The following is a 21,067-nucleotide window of genomic DNA, read 5'->3' on the forward strand; positions in this document are numbered from 1 at the left end:
TAACAGCATATATATATATATATGTGTGTGTGTGTGTGTGTGTGTGTGTGTGTGTGTGTGTATATAATTTTCAGTAATTTCTTCATGATGGCTGATGTTGCTTAGGGCTAAGTGAGTAGTTCTTTTAAAAAATGCATTGCTTAACTCCTTAAAACCATTTTGATGGGTTTAGTTATTTTATTCTGTTTAAAAAATATTTAGACATAATAACTAGAGCTCATGAATGTCCCCAACTATATAAATGAAAAACGAAGTGTAGCATTCAGACAAAACAAGTTAATTCGGTTGACACTATTCTGAATTATAAAAGGACAGACCAGTATCTGAAGGGTTTTTAATGTGGCAATTAAACATGGTTAGGGGGCTATGTAAATTAGCATGTTTTTAACTGCATTTATGGTCATCTTAATCTGATATGGTTGACTTAATTTCATAGACATTTGAGGATAGTTAATTCTACTTTATAGTTGCTTACCAGGAAACTATGCCTCATGCTGTGTGGTGAGGTTTTGTAAATGAATTTAAAGGAAATTGTTATTGTTGGAAAAAAATTCATTGTTTAAGCATCATCTAAAGTTGCTGCCCCTAAGGGATCATTGCTGCATTGTATTTAAAAATAAGTTTTAAATGGATTTTGTATCTTGAGGGTTTGAAAATACAGATGTGTGTATTTAGCCAAAAAAATTTAAATGCCACAGTGGGCCCATCCATGTTTACATTCCTTCTTTAAGTGTTTAGTGATTAATCCTGTGGCAAAGATGAGTTTGTAGTTTATAAATTACTCTACCAGTTGATAGTAATCTTGTAGTTTATGTGTGTGTGTGTATGTGTGTGTATACACACATACACACATATGTATATATATGGATATATATATATATATATATATATATATATATATATGCTTTTTGTTTTGTTTGTTTTGAGATTGAGTTTTGTTCTTGTTACCCAGGGTGGAGTGCAATGGTACCATTTTGGCTCACTGCAGCCTCCTGGGTTCAAGTGATTCTTCTGCCTCAGCCTCCTGAGTATCTGGGATTGCAGGTGCCCACCACCACGCCTGGCTAATTTTTGTATTTTTAGTGGAGATGGGGTTTCACCATGTTGGCCAGGCTGGTCTTGAACTCCTAACCTCAGGTGATCTGCCTGCCTTGGCCTCCCAAAGTGCTGGGATTACAGTCTTGAGGCACCGAGCCCAGCCTATATAAACTTTTAAAATCTCCTGAATAAAAATATCTGTAAATTTGTGAGTTCTTTCTCTCTTTTTTAAAAAAAGTTTTATTTCAGCTTATCTAGGAAGTTAACTTTATAGTATTGTTTATATGATAATTCTAAAAGTTTTCAATGCTACACTAAAATGTGGGCAGTTGGGATTTAATATTGAACAAGGGATTGCAGTCGTTTCTCAGTATCTGTGAGGGATTGGTTCCAGGACCTCCCTTGGATAAAAAAATATGAGGATACTCAAATTCCTGATACAGTGTAGTATTTGCTTATAACCTATGTACCTCCTTTCTTATACATAAAATCATTTCTAGATTACACATTTTCCTAATACAATGTAAATACTGTATAAATAGTTGTTACACTGTATCGTTTGGGAATAATGACAAGAAAGGAAGTCTATACATGTTAAGTACAGATGCAATTTTTTTGGAATGTTTTCAAATCCTTGGCTGGTTGAATCAACAGATGAGGAACCCATGGATAAAGAGAGCTAAGTGCATCTGAATATGTTGAATCAGTCAAATTCACTAGTCTAGAAAGGAGTCTGAGTCTATTAATTCACATTATAGCTGATTAATTTGCTAAATTTTGCCTATGTGAAGCCTCATGTGGCTTAGTTATTGCCCTTTGGAGTTTGTTTTTTATATAATTTTATGCTTATGAAAGCAAATATTTTAAGAATCATTTAGTTTTGTAACAGGATTATACTTTCTATTTTCAGATACATATAATTAAAGACCTATTGGTAGAAAAATAACTTTAAGAGCACTGTTAATAAGCTTAAACACAAACCTTTGAAATATGAAGCAAAATTAAAATAGACTACATTGTATGTATGTTCTCTTTAATTAAAAAAATTAGCTTCAAATATGTTTGGATCATTGCTCAGAGAGTAGAAAATAAATTACATTTGATATAGAGGTGAACATTTGAAAGATTACTCATGAGGAACATTACTGTACATTTTATGAATGAACAGAAGGTTTTTCTATTTTTGCCTGTTTCTTGTTATTTTTCTGTTTTGAGTAGAAGTTTTCAAAATTGTTTTTAAAACTGGTGGGTATTTATGAGAATAACTCAAGAAAAGAAATAAATTTTGAAAAAATAACTCAAATTACTAATTAAGAGCATATACATAGATTATATACATTAAATAATAAAGGCCATTATTACAATTTACATTGAAAAAGTTTTGAAGAGTAATAACACTTTCTATTTATACAGTCTCTTGTGAAAGATTCATAACATATAAATTACTAGTTTTCATAATTATTTATGTAAGGAAAACATTTCACCAAACTGATTTCATATATTAGTATTATTTTGTACATTATATATTTAACTTTTAGAAATTCATTTCATTTTGAATTATTTATTTATTTATCGCATTTTGGGCTCTGTTGTATATGTGCACATCCAGCATCCTGCAGGATTGTTGCATAGGTACATACATGCCATGGTGGTTTGCTGTCTCCATTCCCCTGCACACTCCCCACCCCCCATCACCTACATCAGGCATTTCTACCAGTGTTATCCCTCCCCATCCTCCCCCCACCCCCTACTGTCCCTCTCCTCCCCTCCCCTCCACCGCGACACCTTGCCCATGAGTGGTGTTCTCTTCCCTGTGACCAAGTGTTCTCATTGTTCATCCCCCACCTATGAGTGAAAATATTTGGTGTTTGGTTTTCTGTTCTTGTGTCAGTTTGCTGAGAATGATAGTTTCTAGATTTATCCATGTCTCTACAAAGGACATGAACTTGTAGTTTTTTATAGCTGCATAGTATTCCATGGTGTATATGTGCCACATTTTCTTTGTCCATTCTATCATTGATGGGCATTTGGGTTGGTTCCAGGTCTTTGCTATTGTAAACAGCGCCACAACGAACATACATGTGCATGTGTCTTTATAATAGAGTGATTTATAATCCTTTGGGTATATACCCAGTAATGAGATTTCTGGGTCAAATGGAATTTCTTTTTCTAGATCCTTGAGGAATCACCACACTGTCTTCCATAATGGTTGAACTAATTGACACTGCCACCAGCAGTGTAAAAGTGTTCCTTTTTCTCCATATCCTCTCCAGCATCTGTTGTCTCCAGATTTTTTAATGATGAACATTCTAATTGTTGTGAGATAGTGTCTCAATGTGGTTTTGATTTGCATTTCTTTAATGACCAATGACGATGAGCATTATTTCATATGTTTCTTGGCCGCATTATGTCCTCTGAAAAGTGTCTGTTCATATCCTTCACCCACTTTTGAATGGGGTTGTTTGTTTTTTTCTTGTAAATCTGCTTTAGTTCTTTGCAGATTCTGGATATTAGCCTTTTGTCAGATGAGTAGATCGCAAAAATTTTTTCCCATTCTGTTGGTTGCCGGTTCACTTTAATGATTGTTTCTTTTGCTGTGCAGAAGCTCTGGAGTTAATTAGATTCCATTTGTCTATTTTGCTTTTGTTGCCATTGCTTTTGGTGTTTTAGTCATGAAGCCCTTGCCTATGCTTATGTACTGGATGATGTTGTCTAGGTTTTCTTTTTTTTTCTTTTTTTTTTTTAATTGGAATATTTGTTTATTTCTTAGTTTGGGAAAATGTCCTTAATTTGTTGATGTAGCAAACAAATTTCAACTTTGATTGCTATGCAAAAAACAGAAGATAATCTGCTTTGCACTGAACTTTATACAGTTCCACTGCATACAGGCAACATGCTATATAAGAAAAAATTACTAACTGAACTACAGGTATTAAATACTGAAAAGAGTTAACAATTTATTATAATTTATTTTATTTAACAATCTAGGAAGTTCGCAGCCGTCAGCAGTTCTAGTGCAATTTCAGGTGCAATTGGGAATTCAGGAATCTCAGTGGAGCTGTTAGTGTAGCGAACCTTGTACGTAAAATACATGCTTACTTTTGATAGCACATGTGAAGGTATCTCTCTAAAATTGACCTCATTGGTTTCGTTCTCAGCAAATTGACCTGGGCCACTCAACATGGCTTTTATTGTGCCTGATGTTAATGCATGTTCTCTTTTTACAATAAATTCATGGCCATCAGATGATATCAATTTGACATACATGGCATCAGGGCTTTAACAGCCACCATAGGTTTTCTCCTCTCCATCCATTTTGTTCTTATGAAAAATTCTACTTTGCTTCCCCAGGAACTTTAGCAGTTTCTCGTCAGCCCGGCAGCCACCGCAGCTGGGTCCCAGCGTACTGCCACAGACCCTATTCCAGGGCCGCCCCCGTCTCGGTTTTCTTGTAGGGTTTTCATGGTGTTAGGTCTTATGTTTAAATCTTTAATCCATCAGGAGTTAATTTTTGTATAAGGTCTAAGGAAGGGGTCCAGTTTCAACTTCCCGCATATGGCTAGGCAGTTTTCCCAACACCATTTATTAAACAGGAAATTCTTTCCCCATTGCTTGTTTTTGTCAGGTTTGTCAAAGATCAGATGGCTGTAGATATGTGGTGTTGCCTCTGAGGACTCTGTTCTGTTCCATTGGTCTGTATCTCTGTTTTGGTACCAGTACCATGCTATTTTGATTATTGTTGCCTTGTAGTATAGTTTTAAGTCAGGTAGATTTGAGCTTTGGAGATTTGTGCTTTACTCTCTAGGTGAAAGCCCAGGGATGGCAAGCCTTATATAAAGCCCCTGTCTGACGGTAGTATGCTGGCGGCAGTGTTGGAATGGCTGCACAGCCTGCTCCTTCTGGAATTTTGTGAAGCAACAATCTCATGAGTATGTTCCATACTAAATGACGTGTGGTCAGTTGGATTGAGATGGTTAACCATATGAGAGGAGCCTGTAGATAAGGCAAGTGGAAGACGGTTTGTAGGCTCCTATGGGCCCAGGCAGTTGAGACTTCTTACACTTTTGGGCAGAACGACGGAGCTGGATGCAAGGCCAGTGCTTGAAAGGACCTGCCAGTAATCATGAGGAGAGGAATCCAGGAATAGTACTTCGGAGTATGTGATTAGAGATTACTAAGACTACAGATATTTCATTGAAAACCAGTTATTAGAGTTATTCACACAATTGCACAACAGATTGCACAAATGCTGTTGACTAGAGACTTGACACATGCCAAAGCAGAATGCTACAGATCCTGTGCCTCCCACCCATACCAAGCAGCTGCTGTGTGAACTTCCCTCACCATGTAACCCTCACATTAGGGAAGAGAAAGATGAGGAGTCATTAATTCTTGAGGTGAGCATATGCAGAAATTACTGAGGAAATCCAGAATGATGTAAGTTTATCTAGAAATAACTAGATTATGTTTTCTGATATTTGGTGCTACAGAAGCGTGAGAGAAAGGTTTTAAGTTCCATTGTAGAAAACACGGTGGCTTATGCCTCTAATGTTAGTAGTTGGGAAGGTTGAGGCACAGTGATCACTTGAAGCCAGGAGTTTTAGATCAGCCTGGTCAACACAGTAATACCCTATCTCTACCAAAAAAAAAAAAAAAAAAAAAAAAAAAGAAAAAAAAAACAAAGTTTGCTGGGCATGGGGGCATGTACCTTTATTCCCAGCTACTTGGGAGACTAAGCCAGGGGGGTTACTTGAACCCAGGAGTTCGGGGCTGCAATGAGCTGTAATTGTGTCTTTGCCATCTTTATACTATGCCTATAAGGCTTTCTTAAAAAATACTTCTCTCGTATCCTGTCAAGGGTTACCGTTAACAGAGGTGTTATAATGCTTCTGGTGTTTGTGTCCATGATTCCAAACATCTGGTTAATTGACTGCATTTATACCTTTTACTCATATGTCTTGGTGTTATGTATATATTTGCTGTCTTAATGGGAAGCATACTGATATAAAATGCAACTGGAAAAAGTAATATAGAAAAAGGAAATATTCTCTGTCAAGTGCCATTCTGTTGAAATAAAACTGATGTTTAAGCAGATGAACATCTTTTCACTGAGAAGTTGTAACCTAATCAGATTCAGCTGCACATTAATATATCAAACAGGAAATATTAAAGCACTATGTAGCAGCTGTCTTGAAATATGCAGGTTGAAAAAATTTTAAGTGATATACATTGCATATATGATGCAACATTTATGAAATTGAGATGGACAGTATATCTGCACTTTATTTCAAATACATTACTTGAAGTTTAACAGAATGATCATGTAATTGGATAATAATAAAGTACAGTGATTGGATACCTTTTGTTTTTGCAATCATGTTATAGCCACTTATTTAACAATTTTTATCTGTAGCACTCATTGGAAATTTACATGTGTCAAAAAGGAATAGATATTATCAGATATGAAAGACCTTGATGACAAAATGATGTTGGTGATAAATTGCTCCTGTTGCTGGCTATCATCAGGAATTGGGAGTTTTCTACATTGCAGTATAAGTAAAAAAGATGCCCCTCTCATTCATTTTGATTTAATGGGTTGGTATAGAATGCAAGATATTTTTCCCACTGTACGTGCAATAGTGAATTGAGCAAAAAATGTATTAAGTAGGCTTTTTACTTTCACATCAAAATCAATGCCAGCCTGTTGTTGAAAATTTTAAGATTATGATTTCCTCATCAATTTGCATTATACTTTCATCCCTTACAATGTAATAGTTGGCCATCTACCCTAAAAATATTAAATGCAGTGATTTAAAATGTATAGTCCATTTTTCATCGAATTCATCATCCCCAACAATTACAGTATTAATTATTTTTGTCTAAGTAAGTGGAAACTCTGTGAGGACATTAGGGTAATGTGGCCTCTAACACAATTAAAAATAGATTTAAAAGATGAGAGGTGAAAGTCCTCATGATGACTATGAATAAACTATTAAATGTTATGGATTATTTTTGGAAGAGTTGTTAGAGTCTGTTTTCCTATACTATAAAATACTTTATAGGAAGGAAGTGAAAAGTCAACATTCTATGGTGAGGTCAAGCTGAAGCCTTCTAATCTGTAGACAACTTCAGATAAAAGCTACTATTGTGCGTATGATTATATAGGCAGAACGATCATATAAAATGCAGATAATTAGTATACTACTAGACTCCTCTATTCGAAGAAGTAATATTGTAGCATTACAGTGTATTGAACACCTACTGTATACTGCTTCAGGATCTGGGGACAGACACTAAGATGGCCCTGTTCAATGAGTTCTTAGCTTAATAATTTATAATAATATAATACAATAATAATTTAAAATAAAGTCCAACACTGTAACTATATATGCAAGTTTGACGATATGTAATATAGTTTATTATTTTAATAGCATTAGCATTCCTTTTAAGAAGGGAATATATTTGTTTTCATAACTAAAGTAACGAGTTCACATGGAATAGATGAGAGCCATGATATCGGGTATAGGGCAGGGACTCTTTGTCTTCTACATAAGAGAAGAGACATTTATGTTTACTAGGACAGAGAGAGGACTCCTGAGGGACAAGAGGAGAGGAAGTCAAGGTAGAAAGCTAGATTGGGCCTCACGATTTGGCCCTAGTGAGAGAAGGCCATATATTTTCTTTGGCCTCCCCCTCCTTTCCTTTATTTCAGTGGCTGTTTCATCCAGCTCCTGTCTCTCTTCAAGGCAGGGACTGTATTATACTCCACTTGCTGGTACCACCTGACTACCTTTCATCCTCTACAGATATTTTTAATGAAAGCGTGTTGCATAGTTAAGGCTCTTTGGGCTTCATGAAAGCCAAGAAGTTTTTATTTGCTTTATTAAAGTTTAGAGGGAGAAGAAGAATTTTATCATTTGAAATGTAAAGAGAAAGGCACCTGATGTAAATTAACTGGGCTGTATTTGGTTCAATTTCGCTTAAAATTTTTTAAGCTATTTTTTGTCATCTCATTCTTCTTTTCCATAATGAGATATATTGCATCCCACTTGCCTGTAAAATTCTTGGGGGGGGGGTGGAAACAACATTTCATGCATTTTGGTTACTATCTCAATGCCTAGTGTAGCAGCTGCTCAACATAGGTGCTCCTTCATGTTTGTTAAATAATTTATTGTTATTAACGTTAGCTATAATTTTATTTAATTTGTTATTTTGCCAATATGTTAGAGAAAAATAGAATTGAAGTAGCAATCCTGTTTTCTGATTTTGATAATTAGAGCTCTGGGAGGCTCCTCTGTTTGGATAATGTAGTTTGAGCTCTGAAATCATTTTTTTCCTTATGGCAAACAACTAAAATTGCAGGAGTACTATGTCTGGAAATAAAACAGCCTCTGATGTGTTCTGCATGCAAGCTCAATCTTATAAAGTATTAACCAGAACACACAGAACTCAGTCTACTTGGGAAGGAAATAAATATTGAAAGGATTTTTGATGAAGAAAATATTTCTTTGCTAGCCTAAAATCTTTCCAGGAAAGTCCTTAGGAGTTTATGCGATACACACAAGAAGAACAAAAGAAGTTGTATGCATTGCTTTCAGTTATCAGAACCCTTGGATGTCAGAGTCAGCTAGTATGTAAATTGCATAGGTTCATTTTCTAAGAGGAGAGCATCTACGGACCTATGAGACATATCTTAATGCTATCTTAACAGTTTCTAGAGATTACCATATAAGTCTAGTTCTATAAATGTTATTAATAATGCCATTGGACATATTTTAAAAACTTTTGGAAACAATGACCGTATTCATAGGGCAGACTCATATTAACTGTTTGCTATTAGGACAATTTTGCCAGTTTTCTGTATTTGTTATTCTCAAAAACCACACCATTTGGTTTCTAACATACTGAAATGGAGAAGGAAGTGTATTATAGTTACATGGACCAGTAACTGGCTCACTCTTTTTAAGAAAACATGAACACCTGTGTTTTAGGGAATGGCTGAAAATTTAGCATTGAACAAAATGTGATCTAGTTAGAGAGAAGTATTTATGAAGATAAAACCTTTTTATGTAAAGATTTTGTGTAAATACTTAGAAGTATTTTATCTTCATAAATACTTTAATAGAACTTTTTAAAATGAAGTGTTCTGTGAGAGATAAGTTTCATTTATGAGAGAGGAAAGGTAGGGAAATATGTCACAGATGACAGGCAATGTAATTGGGCCATGAACGATAAGATAAGTAGAAGCTCTTTGCCCTTGTCTCTCCCATTTTTTTCAAATATTGTTCTAAATCTGATGCTCAGACTTAAGCCCGACCCCCTCCTCCCCATCCTCCCTGGACCTTATCTCAGGTGCTTGGGACTATGAACGCTGGAGAGAGGCTTCCTCTCTGTAGCCATCTTTCCCTCTTTTCTGCTGTGCCTTAGTCCTGCTTGAAGCTTAATCTTGTGCCCTGGGTCCCATTTCTCTGGTTGTCCATTCTGTCTTCCGCTCTGGTTTGGTTTCTACTGAAGTAGTCATGTCAGGAGTTAGAGCATGGGCTTTGGAGTAAAACATGAGTTTATTTCTTGACCTTGTCCCTTGGAGACTGGTTTCATCCACTTCTTAATCATGCTTATCTTCAACCCCTCCCTGTCTTTTGGCTTTTCTTTTTCAAACTCTAATTTGCTTGTGTACCCATAAAAATAAGTCACTTCCCTCCTCTGGCCCTTACAGCCTCTCTGCTTTCCTTCTTAGGCAAGCTTCTTTAAAAGTCTAGTCTACACCACTTACACTCCATATTCTTCAATCTCTTGCTGTCTGTATGCCTCAAGCTCATCACATTAAGAATGAAACTTTTATCTTCTTCCTCAAACTAGTCTTTCTGCTTCTCTTCCCTCTCTGAGTTTATTCAGTCACCTAAGCAGAGACTTGGCAGTCATTCTAGACTGTCTTTTTTCCCTGTCTTATTTTTGTTTTCCCTTCTTTTTATCAATCACATTAGTGAACATTTCTTATGAGACAGAGACTTTTTAAACTCTCTGCCATCTATTATGACAGTTAATTTTGCCAGCATCTCTACAAGTTACGTGCTCTTGTGCCTATTTTACAGTTGCAGAAACCAAAGTATAGCTTCATTCACACAAAATAAAGTGGTATAACTGAAATTTAAAGCCCAGATTCTGACCAGAGCCACATTCTAAGTCACTACTATACTACAGCTTAAAAATCTAAAGCATCAGTTCTGCTTTTAAAACTATCTTTTGAATTCATAAGTATTGTTCCATCCACACACCTGTAATCTAGACAGCTTCTTGTCTTGGTTCACCTGAGAGCTATCTTATTGCTACCAGCCTCCAGTGTGGCTTTCTGTTTATCTCTCCATGTATACGTTCAGAGGATCTCCTGGTTAGCATGGTGAAACCTCGTGTCTACTAAAAATACAAAAATTAGCTGGGCATGGTGGCACACGCCTGTAGTCCCAGCTACTTGGGAGGCTGAGGCAGGAGAATTGCTTGAACCCAGGAGGAGGAGGTTGCGGTGAGCCGAGATCGCGCCATTGCACTCCAGCCTGGGTAACAAGAGCGAAACTCTGTCTCAAAAAAAAAAAAAAAATATATATATATATATACACACACACACACACACACACACACACACACACACACACACATACACTGTAGTGAAAGTATAAATCTTATCACTTAAAAACTCCATGGGCCGATAAGTCTAAGGTAAGTTCACACTTTCTCCTGTAACATTTGGAAGGCTTCATCCAAACTACTTGGAGAAAAATGTAGTTAGTATGTTGATCACACAGATAGCTTGAATATATGAGTCAGCTTACATATTAAATACCAGATTCTGGATCTAACAGATGTTCAGTAATCTCTCTTACCCCCATTCTCTCCTTTGCTTTGGTCAGGTCTCTCCTGAAATAGTCCAGGACAAGGATTAGGGCATAGGCTTTGAGTCAACATGGGTTCAGTCCTGACCTAGTTACTCCCAGTATAGCCTCTAGCAAATATTTCTATTTCTTTAATCCTCAATATCTCCACTGGAAGTTGGTGATTATAATGTCTTCCTTATTAGGCTTTAGTGAAGTAAGACATACAAATCACTTACTGCATTTGATTTTTATTGTTGAATTGGTGTATTTGTCTTTGATCATTGCAATATAGCAATTGACAACATATTGAGAAGAGAGTGGTTAGGTAATTGAAATAACCCAATGCTATGTCTTACAGTAATGGTTGCAATTGAATAAACTATTTAATTTGAAGACAAGAAAACTGAGGCAAGAGGGAGTGTAATAGCTGCTTGCAAGTATTTGTGGACATGTGGAAGATGAATTCAGTTTATTCTCTTGGCTCTAAGGAGCATAGCCAAATGGGTGTATGTTAAAGAGTTTAGGTAGATTTTCACTCAATATATTGAATTGCATAACAGCTGCCCTAAAATGACCTGGACAGTATAGCAGTTGTTTCAGTGGAGGCCTGATGTTCACCAGTCAGGATTGTCAAATGACACATTAGTGCTTTGAATACAGAGTTAGACTTGTTAACCACTAGCCAGAGTCCCACTAGATAATCTCCATTGTACTAGCCTTTTCTCATGTTCTGTGAGTCAACTCAGTTTTTGCAAATCATGTTACTTTAAAGCATATTGCACCTGGACCATTTACAGATCACAGTTTGTGTGGTAACCAATTCCTGTAATATGTTTCGGTCCTCAGATAATCAAATACCATGCATTATTTCCCCTTCTGCACTTGTATGCTGTCTTTAATATTTCCCCAAAGTGTTAAATCTGCCCTTTAGGAATCAACATACTGTAAACCCCAGGAGACAGTCCAATGTGTGCAACATAGGACTTATTGCAAACAGCTGCTTATTGCAGAGCGATGGGTAGCAATTGTGCCTCAGGTGACCAAGAGGAAATGAACCTGATCGTGTTGAGCTTTCTAATGAAACACAGCTAAAACAGATTGATGTAAAAGTCTGTCTACTTGGAATTTTTACTTGACTTCAAATTAGCAATATTACACATTTAGTAATATTAGACTTGCCCAGGAGTGATAAAGGAATTTATTGAATCTTAAAATCTGGGTGACATTCTATGTGATAACGGTATGAAATTTCCAGTTTTCATTCTTAATCTGTTCAGTGAAACTCTAAGGAAAACTGTACGTGAGTTATTCAGGGTTTGTCTTTACTACTGTGTCTGCCCTGTCAGTTTTACTACTGTTACACCCCTGAGTTGAGTCTTTGGGTTTCTGGGACTTAAATGTTGTTTTGCTTTGTTAACCTCCAAAGCGTTATTACCATGGCTGCTTCCTGGTGCCTTTAGGTGCCACTTCATTTTCAGAACTTTGTTGACTTGTTCTCTCTTATTAAAATTCTCAAGTGTTTTCTTTTCCTCCATTCTCCTGCTTGCCCTTCCTAAGGTAACAGCGATCTACTTTTAAAAGCTCAACTATATTGATACATGTTAATACATGACCTAATCTCAGGTAACTTATATATGAATGGTATATAAGTGTTCAAAGCAGAAGACATTTATCCATCTCTATTGATGGGTGTGAGGCTGTTGAAGGTGAAATTGACAGAAAATAAGGACCTTGTGTTCACATAAAAATAGTCTGTATATATTATACTTATAGACAGCTTCTCTGCCTTTTTTGCTTCCTTCCTAAAACATGTTTAGTCTCTCTACTGTATGCCAGAAATGGCTCTATCCATTGGGAATATGCTGAAGAACAAAGAAGGAAAGGCCAGTGAATGGTAATAGAGAAAAACAGGAATACAGATTGAGAGTTCAGTTTAGATATGCTGTCCATGGAAAGTCTATTTCAAGAGCTATTACATTGAAACTGAAGGAAGGAAAGGAAGCAGCCATACACAAAGTGAAGGGACGAGGGTGCTAGCCAGAATGAACAGCATGTATGAAGGTTCTGAGGTGGAAAAAGCTTGGCATGTTGCAAGATCTGGAGAAGGCCGCGTGGCTGGAGCCTTACTAGGACAAAGCCAGAGGGAAGTATGTTTGGAGAGATCAGTAGAAATCAGATCATATATAGGATGGTAGAAAGTCATTGAGGGAGATTTTAAGTAGAGTGACTTCTATTTATAGTCTGACAGCTCTATATTAAAATAAATTGGATGGGGCAAGATGGAAAGAGTGGATTTAGAAACATAAGAGAGGGGAAGTGGATTACTGTGAGCATAGACAAAAATGAAGATAAGTAGTCAGATTGAAATAGCTCTTTGGAGGTTCATACCTAAGCTTTTTGGGTTGTATTGGAAGTAGTATTTCAAGAAGGGAGAAGAATCAAGGACCCCGATCAGTTTTCTGCTTTGATCAGTAAATGATGGTTGTACCACAAAATGAGGTTATGAAGGTTCCCCAGTTTTCAGAAGAGGGACGTAAAGCTTGAGGTGGTTATGGTGACCACAGGGTCACCTTCTATTCCACTGTGCCTTTTCCAGTTTAAATGAACGCCTAGACAATCAAATTCCCTGTGCAGGAAATATATTTTTATTGTATGCTGTGTCTCAAGGACTCAGCATATTAGCATTTATATTCATTCACTCATGTATCAACAAGGTATTGAGTTCATTAATTGTCATTGTATATAGGACAGGGACACAGAGAAATGGTCCCTCTTTTGCTGATAGTAGAGAAGACAGGACATTATGCACTATGTGGTTGCTGAAGGAGTGAAGCACTGGATGTGCAGGGAGCCAGGAAAGGATTCTGGGTGAGCGTCATGTCTCAGCTGCATATGGAAGGCAGAGTAGAAGTTAGAAAGAAAGAATAGGACATAGTGTGCTAGGCAGAGGTGATAGCTTGTGATTAGAGCCAGAATCTGAAAAGCTCAGAGGACATGAAGTTGGATCCCTATAGTTGAGTTTAGTTTGGAGAGACTGGGGAAAAGAAAAGTTACAAAAGTGAGAAGGGCATGTTATAATACTCTAAGAGCCATTTTAAGAATGTGGATATAATGTTGTGGTAAACAGGGAGCCATTTATGATTTTTAGAAGAGGCATGACTTGATACAATTAACATTTAACAAAGACCCTTGTAATTGTAGTGTGAATAATAGATTGGAAGGGGATATAACCACTCAATAAATATTTGTTGATGATAATCTGCAAAAGTCTAGTATGTACAATAGGTAGTTGGAAGGATTTTTCAGCTTGGTTAGGTTTAATCAATGAGGCTATTTGACACCACTAAGGAATGGTATAAACAGGTCCTCACTGAGTCTTATTGCTATTTTATTCCATTACTTAAATTTTTAGGCAGTTTGAGTTCATCATATACATGGTTTATTTGGGTAGTTTGCTGTGGTTTTGTATAGCTTTTATGTTAGAAAGGTGTTAAATTTAAAAGAAATCATATATCTTTTTAGAGATTTGTGTATCATTTTCTCTTTGAAATAGTGAATACTTACTGCTACTTTTTTATTTTTTTTTTGAGATAGAGCCTCACTCTGTCACCAGGCTAGAGTGCAGTGGTGTGATTGCATGATCTTGGCTCACTGCAACCTCTGGGTTCAAGGGATTCTCCTGCCTCAGCCTCCCCAGTAGCTGAGACTACAGGCACACACCACCACACTGAGCTAATTTTTGTGTTTTTAGTTGAGACAGGGTTTCACCAACTTGACCTCATTATCTGCCCACCTCAGTCTCCTAAAGTGCTGGGAGTATAGGCGTGAGCCACTATGCCTGGCCCCACTGTGACAAAAATTTTAAGCTAGCTAGAATTACAGTGAAAGTTGATGTATTTAAAATACTTCTAGACAGAATACTCAGTGAAAAAGGAATAGAAAATTATACATAATTATATTTGCATAATTGTATTTTTTTAAGATCAGTAAGATAACACAGAGAAATTCAAATGTTAGTTTATTACCAATGGAAGATTGTGTATGACCTTTATTCTTTTTATTGTTATATATATGCAATAAATATTTTAAAAAATATAATTTTTAGTATATTTAAAAAATTATCAATTGACTAAATTCTAGAAATTTTCTATAAGTCAAATCTAACCTTTATCCCAAATACAAAAGTTATTTCTCCTCTACAATCTAGTGTCAAATCTCTTTTAATATTGTCTTCTAAAATATTTTGTTTACTTAAAGTTCTTTCTTAAATACCTGTCTTGGTCTGTTTTGAGCTCTTATAACAGCCTATCCCAGACTGGGTAATTTATAATAAATTGAAATTTATTGACTCATGGTTCTAGAGTCTGGGCAGTCCAAGATTGAGGGGCTGGCATCTGGTGAAGACCATCTTGCTGCCTTATCTCATGGTGAAAGAGCAAAAAGAAGCCAAAAGAGGGTGAGAGATCAAAGACAGCCTCAAACTCTTTTGTAATCAGTGTTAATCTATGCATAAAGGTGGAGCCTGCATGACCTAAACACCTCCCATTAGGCCCTACCTTTCAACACTGTTGCATTGGGATTAAGTTTCTTAAACTTGGTTTTTGGATGATACATTCAAACCATAGCAATATTGAACTAATTTATCCCTTTGAAAAATCTGCCTTTTTGGTTCCAACTCTATCCTCTGTCATTTCCAGGATACACTTAAATATTTCATATATTATCAAAGCTTATTATTTATGAAGATTTGTGCAGTATCATTAACCATGGGAATGGTTTCACTTTAGATCATAATGACATAGTTATTTCAATCTAGTTTCCTTTCTGTATTTATATGTGTTTAGGTGTGTTCAGACTGGATTGGAAATCTCACTTGGTGTATATATACACTTACATACATACTTATATGTATGTAACTATGTTTTTTAAATATTGATTGCAGTTTACATAATTTATTCATATATTTATTCATTGTGTCTACTGCATATTTTCCATTTCTCTCCATTAGCATGCAAGAGATAGTATCCTTTACATAGTAGGCTAACAGCAAATATTTGTTAAATGAATAAAATTGATTTAATATTTTGAGAACTTTTCTGTCCAATTTATTGGCAGCTAGAATTATCACTGAGAGGTTATGTTAAAGATTACAGAGCTTATTAGTAGAAGAATTAATACTAGAATCCAATTATTCTCAGTGTTGCTCTGCTGAATTCATTGCTCCAGGATGTAATCTTTGAAAAATTCTAACATATACTTAATGTTTTGGGTGAAAACTAAAAACTGAAGTATGTCATGCAAACAGAAATGTGCACACATCTTAAAAGTACAGCTTGATGAACTTTTCTAAAGGATTGGTCCATGTAATTATCATATTGATCAATATCGATAAAGAGCACTTCCTCTCTCATGTGACCTTCCTGTCTTTACCCAGATGACTCTTGACTCCATAGGTTAGATTTGCCAAAAGTGTGTCTTAATAAAAAGCATACTTATAGTAAGTATTCTTTCGTGTCTGACTTCTTTCACTCATCATTATATAGGTGAGATTCATTCCTGCTATGTGGAACAGAAGTTCAATGTCGTTTTGCTATGTAGTGTTTCTTTGTAAGTCGGTTCTGCAATTTATGTTTCCATCCTCTTGTTAATAGGCATTTGGGTTGTTTCCAGTTTTTGGCTACTCCAAACACTTGAACTTTCCTGTACATTTGTGAGTTTCTCTTGCATATATATCTAGGAGTGAAGTTACTGGGACCTAGGATATGTACATGTTCTGCTTTAGGAGATACAGCTAAAGAATTCTCTAAAATGGTTCTATTATGTTCTATATTTGAAAATATGGTGGACATTAGAGATGTGTTTTGAGGAAATAGGGATCATATTGGCTGAAAACATACACAGTCTTAATTCTTAAAAAATCTAAATAGGATATAATTATTTTGTTTTTTAAGAACAACCAGAATAACATCTTTTATATTTTTCTATTTATCCCAGCTTTTCCTTTTGACAAAGGAAAAAGTTGAATGGATATATTATCAAGCTGTTATCTCTTTGAAGTACAAAGAAGTCTGTAACAGAACAAAAAAAAAATTCAAATATTCAGGGATCATATTGAGTTACTGTAGATGTATTTGTTGTCCAATAGTAATGATTCTTTTTGCCCTGTGTATACTACAAAAAGGTTACTTTTGTACTTGAAATCAGGGAAAGGAAACTTTCAGATTTCAGTTCATTTGATATCCAATAACTTTTTTTCTATTTTCTCTGTGTACTAGAGTTTCTTGATTATGTTGAATATGTTACAATGACTTGTTTCTAGAGTATTAGTATTCTGTATATAGAATGGTAATGATCTAGAAAGAATTGATATTTCTTTGACAGTGATAATCACCTGAGAATCCCAACTAACACTCTGGGAGGCTATGTGCAGTTCTTACCACGTGTTTTAGAACATAGCATCCTGATTTGATATGTTTTTTGAATGCTATTTTAGCCTCAGTTCCTTTTAGTATGGTGTTTGGAAGGTATTTTGATATATTACAGAAGGCTAATTACTCAATTTTCACCAAAATTCTTTTAATAGGCAAGTATACATCCAGAATAAAAAGTTGAGTTGAAGTCTTTAAATGAGATAGAGGAATGAAAATATCAGTAGTTTTCATATCTTTGTTTCATGTTCATTTGTGCTGAATAGCTTTTACCTAGTTGAGCGGAGTGGTATAGTTTGTTTAATTACTCCTCTTTACTTCCAGTTTTTTCAGTCACTATTTCTACAGTTTTGATTGGGTAACCACTTTTCTTCACTGCGTCTTAGTTGCTTCATCTGTAAAATGCTGTGTAGGGCTAAGCTGGTTCTTCCTAGAGTTAATGTCAAGGTGGATGTTCTATATATTAATGCAGGGTATTAGCTGTATATTAATAAAGAACAACTTACTTGGACCTCTGTGTGTTTCTTTCTCTTCTTCTTCTTCATTGCAACCGGAAGGAATTACTTCAGAGAGAAATATTCTCTCTTTTTAGAGAGAATAACTATCTTCCCTTTACTGAGCTTCATGACTGGTGCTAAATGACCCATGGAAGAGAGAGAGCTGCTGAATCATGGCATTGAACTTGGTATTCTAAGCATTATAATTTCTGATGAATAGTCTCAAGAGACTTTCACAAAATGATATATTCTGACATCCAGTGACCTTTTAAACTAATATTTCTATTATATAATTCAGTTGCTTCTGTTTCCTGAAAGTAATAACATTAGTTTGTACTGAGGTAGATAATGATTTTGTTAGCAATTTCCTTTGTGGTAAGTGTTTTTACAGTAATTTAGTTTGAAGGAAGAATCGTTTGTACAAATAAAATTCAGAGGAGCCTACTTGTAATGTACTGGGATCAAGAAAAAAGGGAGTCGTTGACTCCTGGGACAATATTCTGGGCACTCAGGGTAAATAGTTACATTGACAGAGTTTATTCTTGGTAAAGCTTGTTACCAACTACAAATCTTTCCTAAGCATATTTGCACATGCATGCAATATTGGGACAAAGGGACAAGAATGTGGAATTCCTGCTAGTTCTTTCTAGTTCTTTCTCATTAGTGGCTAAAAATTACAAACCTAGATTTCTTTATTCACAAGATAATAATACCTCACAGAATATATAGTAAGTATTAATGGAATGATAATCAGAGGCTTATACTACATTGTCTGGCTAAATGATGCTAGATAATGATCAACAATTTTTCTTTCCTTCATGTGTGCTATAAGATCCTACAATGACTTCCAAGTAAGTAAAGACAATTTATTTTTCATAAAGTTTTACTATTAAGTGTACTCGTTATATATGATTGTTTGATTTATGGTATATCCATTAATTATTTTTACCAATATAACTTAAATTGAGAATACCTAGTCCCCCTTTATGCAATAACAATTTACTATAACTAGAATGACAAGGGTGGGGGTAGATGGTTGAACTTTAGTTTTATATTCTTGTCTAAAATACTGAGATTCACAGCAAAAAAAAAAAAAAGAGGGGGATGTGTTAAGAAGAAATAAAATAGCAATAGCATTTCTTTCCTTCACAATTTGCATCTATTCTTTAATGACACATAACTTCTAAACATCTTTCCTACAAACCCTCTCCTCTGCTAAACTGATCTCATCTTTGCCCTACAGCTATCATCTCTGCCGCTGTGCATTTGATTGCAGAGCGTTCTCTTCTAACGTACTGAAGTCCTGCCTCCACCATGAAGTGCTTTTACTATGCTTCTGCCCTTGCCTTCTTCTTTTGTCTCACTCTGTTCTCTGTCTCACCTACTTGCCACATAGTGCAAGTCGCCCTGAATTGTAACATATCCTTTTATGTGTGTTTTCACTCTCCAACTGGATTATGTACAGAGGCAGTCCCTTTTATTTCTTTGTGTCTCTAGCAAACCTAATAGAGGCCTTCACATGACAGATTTTTAGTGAACGTTTGTTGATGCTGTTGCTGCTTTTGCTTCTGCTAATGTTGATGAAAAAGAATGAAAATCTACTCCTGAATGTATGGTACTTAGTTTTTCCATTTCTCTGTTTACCTTGGATAACTAAGACAGTCTATGTTTAACGAATTTGACATCAGACTTGTTTCTTCCTGTGAAATGGTTGATTCATTTATTTGTCCACCTACCTGCCCATGCATCTATCCATCCATCTTCCCATTCATTGTCCAGTTCATCCATCCATCCATCCTTCTATCCAAATAATTTAATTAATGCCTTCATTTAGATAGTGCAAAGCACGTGCTAGGAGCCATGGAAGATAGAAAAAAATTAATAGGGGACGATTATAGTATAGTTTCTGTTATTGGCTATTCCTAGATAATTTTTATATCTCCAGATGACTTTAAAAGACAGAAAAATCAATGTCTATTTATGTTTCTAAGTTAAAATGAACTGTTTAATGTATTTTCATAATTCTCTGCTTTTTTTTTAAAAAAAAGAAAACCCTGACATTTTGTTTAACTGACCACTGTGTGTGTTTGTTGTATTAGCTAGAATTTTCATCCTAATATAGAAATTTTACTGAACTAAGAAAGTACTGCAGAATTTCTGAAGGCTTAATATTCAAACTTAAATAATAACAGTATATCCTTGCTTTTCATTAGCAATTAAAATTTAAGGTGGAATTGAGAAAATATTCGAATAACTAACATTAAATATATATGATGCTTATGAATCTGAGTTTGGCACTATTGCCAATTATTTGGTTTACCTTATCAAGACTAGTTTCTGTTAAACCACTTTAACTTATTTACTATAAATAAGACTGAGTACCAAAATTCTAAAAAAGAAAAGAAAAAATTTACTCTGGGAAAGGCAACTTGATCAATAATGTAAACATGAATTCATTTTGGATAAAATTAATTTAATAGAAAGATCTGATCAATACTATATAATAAGTATGCTTTATTATGAAGATAAGTGAAGAGATAACTTTCATTGGGAAAGAGCAAGAAATTATATAACAAAATAGGCAGAACAAAACATGAATGTATGGATAGGAAAAAGAACTTATCAAGGATGCATGGATACAGGGAGGGGGATATCACACACAGGGGCCTGTCAGGATGAGGGGTTGGGAAGCGGGATAACATTAGGAGAAATACCTAATGTAGATGATGGGTTGATGGCTGTAGCATAGCACCATGGTACTTACGTAATAAACCTGCACATTCTGTACATGTACCCCAGAACTTAAAGTATAATTAAAAAAAAGAAAAAAAAAGAACTTATCAGATCAGAAATTGTAGAATTGAAAAGTATAAATTTAGTAGTCTGCTATTATCTTACATACTTGGGCAATCAGTGACATAAGTCTCTAGGGAGCTAAATTCCCTGAAAGTCTTTGGCATTTTCAGGACCAAGTCAAAAAAATGATGAGAACCTAGAGCATACCTTGGCACTATTTCTTCAGTCATCTGTGTATGAAATGCCATGTAATACAAATTAACTTATTATTCTAAATGCCTTTATGAGCTGGGAATTTAATTCATTTATTTTTTTATTTCTCAAATTTCATTGATAGAAATGTTATGGTTATGAATTTTTCTCTGATCATGGCTTCAAAAATATTTTATCAACCTAAGCGCCAATCAGCAGATGAATGTATAAAGAAAATGTGGTCAGT

General features: G+C 35.3%; 1 protein-coding gene and 1 pseudogene across 8 annotated transcripts in view; one reads left to right on the forward strand and one right to left on the reverse strand.

Annotated features, from left to right (window-relative positions):
• The window catches only part of IMMP2L (inner mitochondrial membrane peptidase subunit 2), a 923,127-nt gene that overhangs the window by 211,559 nt on the left and 690,501 nt on the right, over window positions 1-21,067 (forward strand). The gene's annotated exons all lie outside the window — the stretch shown is intronic.
• LOC101048146 (elongin-C pseudogene) lies at window positions 4,000-4,441 on the reverse strand (annotated as a pseudogene).

The sequence above is a fragment of the Saimiri boliviensis genome, chromosome 10, assembly GCF_048565385.1.
Source record: "Saimiri boliviensis isolate mSaiBol1 chromosome 10, mSaiBol1.pri, whole genome shotgun sequence".
NCBI classification, from domain to species: Eukaryota; Metazoa; Chordata; class Mammalia; order Primates; family Cebidae; genus Saimiri; species Saimiri boliviensis.